Genomic DNA, 6,079 nt, shown 5'->3' with positions numbered 1-6,079 from the left:
CATTTTTTATTAACATTATCCATTCATTACAGCCACATTGTTTTCAGACATAATTTCCTCACAGGTCTCAGCATTGGCTCTGTCAATCTAACATCTGTTTAAAACTACAAAATTTTTCTGAGTCTTACTTTGTTCAGGATAAATGTGGATGTTGAGTTCATCTTCATTTTAAAGTATCTTTAATTTAATATCAAATGATTTGAACAGATAAGTAATTCATTTCCTTACAGCATCACAGAATTTCAACGTTCAAAGAGGACCTCAGCAGTCATCTAGCTCATTTCAGAAAAGCAATCCCTATGGCAATAAATAGATCCATTATCAAGCATTTATCAAGTACCTAAATGGTAGCAAATGGGATAGAAAATGCGGATATTTGAGCAAAAACAAAACACTCTCTGCCCTCAAGGAACTTTTGCTCTATATAATATAATATATAAGTACAAGTGCCTCATAAGAGCTCTATTCAAAGGTCTCCATTGAGGAAGAAGCCAATGTAGCTCATTTCACTTTGGAACAACTCTATTTATGAGGAAAGCAGATAAGTGGTACAGTAGATAGAGCAGTGGGTTGCTAAGTGGCAGAATGGATAAGGTGCTGGGCCTGGAGTCAGGAGGATATCTTCCTGAGTTCAAATCAGGTTTCAGACATTTATTAGCTATATAACCCTATTCATCTCAGTTTCTTCATCTGTAAAATGATCTGGAGAATGAAATAACAAATTGCTATAATTTCTTTGCTAAGAAAGACCCAAATGAGGTTGCAAAGAAACAAGACTGAAAAAAAAAAAAACAATAACAACTCTTAGGAAATTTGTGATGACATCAAACCCAGATGTGCATCCTCCATTCTCTTGCTTTCTTTTGGATAATATGCAAATCTGTGACTAAAGAGGAGAAAAGAGATTTTATTCTTCTTTACCATCCTCTCTGACATTTTCTTGGGCATTCTTTCCTAGTGAAGAACTCATTGACATTTGATTATCCAAGACGCAGACCTGGTGTAGCTACTAATACTCATACTTCTCTACATCTATTGAAAAGCAAGTCTAATTGTGCTGGGTTGGTTAACAATCTTTGACATGCAATCATTATAGACAGCATTAGAACATAAAGTTAGAAGGAACCTTCTAGGTTCTTTTATTTTACAGATGAGGAAACTGAGGTACAAAGGTGAAATGATTTGTCTTAGGTCATGCAGGTAATAAGAAAATGGTAATTCGAACCACAGATTTTTTGGATTCTATTATCCTATCATCTTTTTTTTTTTTTTTTTTTTACTTTTTTTTGAGAGAGTGGGGAGTGGAGGAGAGTTTGAGAGATAAAGCTAGATCTGTGGCTTTATGGAAATAAGAATTCCCTGATAAGGGAAACTCCCTTTACCAATATAGATAGCTCTCAGCTTCAACTTATAATCTTAGAGAGTTGCCTTGAGACATTGAGAGGTTAAGCTACTGGCACAAGCTCACATATTGAATATAATAATAATAATAAAAATAATAACTAACATTTATATATTGCTCATTATATACTAGTCACTGTGCTAAGCAATCTACAATTATTATCTCATTTGATCTTCACAACTACTGTGGGTGATAGATATTATTCTTGTCCTCATTTTACAAATGAGGAAACCAAGGCAAACATAAGTGACTTGTCTAGATCTACAGACCTAGTATCTGAGGATGGATTTGAATTCAGATCTTTCTGATTCCAGCCCCAATATTCTGTCCATTGATCCACCAATTGCCCCTGAATTTGAAGGGGCAGAAACAAAATTTGAACCCAGATTTTGACTACGAGACTGGCTCTCTTTCAACTAAACCTATATTGCTCTTCTTCTTATTTCTTCTTTCTCTGAGTTGTGCTAAACTCCAAAGACCAATAGAAGCAGACAAAGCCAGCTAAAACCAAAGACATACTGATATGGGACAGCTCTACAAATAGCTACTCAGCTTTAAGCTTTTAAACTATATATGCTATATCACAGAAGCCTCACATAACATTATAAGATAAGTTAGTGTACCTATTTCATAGCTGATCAAAATGAGATTAACAGGGTTAAGTAATTTACCAAAGGTCACACAAATAATGTCTGGGATTGGATTTGAATTCAGTTTTTCCTGACTCCAATTCTAGCACTTTGTTTACTTATGCCACCTACCTGTTTCAAAAAGACTCGACAAAAAGTTCTACATAAATATGAATTGTTTTCTCTCCTTTGAAAAGAATAGCTATTCACAGTGAGCTCTGACTTCAGGGAGAATAAAATATCCATAGATAATTAAGTGGAGAAAGGATGGGCCTGGAGTCTGGAAGACCTGCATTTAAATCTGGCTTTAGACATTTAGTAGCTGTGTGACCTTGGGTAAGCACTTAACTTCTGCCTACCTCAGCTTCCTTACTTGTAAATTGGGAATAATAATAATAACTTACCTTTAAGGATTGTTCTAAGGATCAAATGAAATATTTACTAACATATAAGTGTTATGCAAATGTTAGCTAATAGTGGTAAACAGTGGTAGTCTTCATACTGTGCAAAAATAAAAAAAAATATGTAATTCACTCTTGCACCTTCTTGCACTTCAGTCTCCTTATCTATAAAATGAAAAGGTTGTTCTCTGTGACTAAAAAGTAATAATAATAATACCAGCATTTGTGTAAAGTTTCAAGACTTGCAAAGATTTTTTTTAAATTTCATTTTATCCTCACAACAAACTTGGGAAATATGTGCTCCCATCTTACAGATGAAGAAACTTAGACAGACAGAGGTCAAATTTTTCACTCAGGGTCACACAACTAGTAAACATATGAGGCAATATTACTAGTAAGATCTTCCTAACTCCAGCCCCTGTGCACTGTCCATGGTACTATACAGCAGCCTAAGAAAGAGGGTACAGTAGCTTTTGCCTGAATTACTCTAGTATTATAATGATGCAGTAACTTCCAGCACTAAATCTATGATCCTATTATACTTTTCACATTGTGTCTGAACAAGGATCTTCTACCATGTTATAATACAACTTATTATTGCATATGTTTCACTGTTCACACAAACTAGATCCAAGAGTCAATGGACAATAATTCTCCAGTGCACTTGAGTATGAAAGTATCTGATAGGTCTTATGATTTCCATGAAGGTGGCTTCTATTATCTATATTAGAGCTACACATTTATTAGAGAAGATAGATTTCCTGAATATCACAAGTTTTGAGAGCAAATTTCTAGGTATTTCAGAAGATCACAGTTTACTACCACAATTCTAGTAATTTATTTTAAAACATAAAGTGCTTAGCAGCCCAGATTGGGGAAGGAAAAGAGGCATCAAGGAACAGAGACAAAGGTACATTTGAAATATGTATGGAACACTTGTCTTTTCAAGACAGGGCACCTTCCTTTATAGGCTTTTTGAGCCCCTTCAGTTAATATCATAATTTCTTGAAGGAACCAGAGAAATAGCTGGTACTTCTCAGTAATTAAAACAAAAATCAAAAAGATTCCTACAACAAAAGATCTTCAACAAAGGAATTAAACATCTGGAACAAATTACAGTGTGAATTTAAAGTGGTATAAGTTACTCAGGCCCAACAGGCCTCAAGGAATTGTTTAATTGGTTCATTGGGAGACTATATCATAAATATTCCAAAAACTTGGGTTGGTATGGTATTCGATTTAGAATTGGCAAGAAGAATGGAGAGTAATCAGAAAATCACAAGGAGTAGTCATGGGATCTAAGTTCAGGAACAAAGATAAAGGCAACCTTAAACAGATGTAGAATAGTCAGCTGCCTGAGGAATATAATTGGAAGATTATCAGATCATTCCACTGGATTCCAAGTTAAAGGCAATATCCCAAAATTTCCTAGCGTCATTTTGGGAGGTTAAGATAAGTGCTCCAGAGAGGACTAATTAATTGCTTAAAATAGTTCTCAAGTATTGTTCTAGGCTCAGGACACAAATGCAAAAGAGATAATTCTTGCCATCAAAAAACCACACCTTTTAACAGAAAAAGATAGCATATATTATAGGGGAGAATCAAGGTCAAATGTTTTGCTTCTGGGGACAAACATGAATGGAAAATTAGGGCAGTTGAATGACCCATCCTTTTTGAAAAGAAGAATGCTAATAATTTGTCTTCTGTGCCCAGAGCAAAAGGTGAAGGGAATGGAAGAAGAAAACTACATGCCATTGATACGAAATACATCACAAAAGGCTAGACTGATGGGGAAATTCTTAGAAAATGAAATTTAATAGCGATAAATAAAAAGTCTTATATTTAACTTAAAAATTCTACAAGTACAGAATAATAGCAGCTAATATTTATAGCAAGTTTAAATGTTAAGTATTTTACAAATGTTATCATATTTGATCCTCACAATACTCTAAGAAGTAGATGCTATTATTATTTCTCATTTACAGATTAAATAAAACAGAAACATACAAAAGTTAAAAGACTTGTTCAGGGTCACATAGATAATATGCCTAAAGCCAGATTTGAATTAAGATTGTCTTGACTCCAGCCCAACATTCAACTCTCTATACCACCTAGTTGCCTTTACTAGAGGATACTGGAAGTATAATTAACAGATCGTGTGAAAAATGCCTGAGGTTGAAGATGAAGTGAAGTAGCAGACTTACAAACTCCCTATTAGTCAATAATGAAGTGTGATAATTCCAAAATGTAATTCAACCATGTTAATGTACATTAATAGAAACATACTGCCCAGAAGTAAGGAAGTGATAGTGTTGCTATTCTCTGCATTGGGATAATATATTTAGTTCCAGTGTCAAATTTTAGGAAAGTCATTAAGAAACGGAAGAGTGTCTAGAGAGAGTGACAGGAATGCTAAACCATTCTATTCAGAAATATATTTAAGGAATGGAATTCATTCAACCCAGAGAAAACATGGTTGAGAGAGGGGAGAGAATGAGGAAAGAAAAAAGCTATCTTCAAGAATCTGAATGACTGCTAAGTAGATGGATTAAACTTGTTCCTCATTTTAGTTTGGCAACTTCACTCTATGTGCTGTTTGCTCTCATTAGAATATAAGCTTCATGGGGAAAAGAATTTGTCTTATTTTGTATTTATAAGTTCAATATTTAGTTTGTGTCTGACATATTCATGCTTAATGCATATTTTAAATTCATTCTATTTATCCCTGAAACAGCAAAAACAGAAACAGTAAGTACAGTTTAGAGAGAAGTAAATTTAGGATAAATATTAGAAAAAAATAAACCTTAATCATCAGAGTTGGCCAAAAATAGAATGAGGAGGAGTCAATTTTTCATCACTGGAAATCTTCAAACAGAGGCTAGATTATCACAATTTGAGATATAGAGAAGATTGGATCCTTATTCTTGTATAGACTAAACTATGAGAGTCTATATTACTTTTTCTGGCCTATCCTCCAATGTGTACTCCAACTCAAAAACAGTACCTATAAATTATTTCATCATTAAACGTGGGGCATACTCTTTTCAGAATGCATATGTCAGAGCTTGAGAGTTAGAGGGGAATTCAGTGGTCATTTACTCCAATATGTAGGAAATTCTTAACATACCCAAAAATTATCATGCAAATTCCACTTGAAAATCTCCTAGGAAAATAATCTCACCTTTTTTAGACAGATTATTTCACTTTTGGACAACTGTTTTTCTCCTACAAATAAATTTAAAATTTCCTTTTCTCTTCTCCCCCCATTGCTCCTGGTTTGAGATTCTGGAATCAAATAGAACAAATATAATCACTCCCTTCAACCACTTGAAGACAACTATCAAATTTCTTCTATGTGTTCTTTATGGTTGAGCCTCTATCAGTGACATTTGAAAGATTATGAAAAGTGGAAAAGGTATAAGATGGAATAAGGGCATATTTTGTCCCAATTTTCAAAAAAGGAAGGATAATAAAATCTACAAACTGTAGACCAATGATCTGGACTGGCCAATTCCTGGAAAATTCTAGAAAGAATCTCAATTGATAGTTGGCTAATAGAAGTGGCAATTACAAATGAATAACAAGGAACAAGTAATACCAGGGAAAAACCTCATTTCTTTATTTGACAGAATTACTAAACTAGTAGA

The sequence above is a fragment of the Sarcophilus harrisii genome, chromosome 3, assembly GCF_902635505.1.
Source record: "Sarcophilus harrisii chromosome 3, mSarHar1.11, whole genome shotgun sequence".
Lineage (NCBI taxonomy): Eukaryota > Metazoa > Chordata > Mammalia > Dasyuromorphia > Dasyuridae > Sarcophilus > Sarcophilus harrisii.
This window is presented reverse-complemented; position numbering follows the sequence as displayed.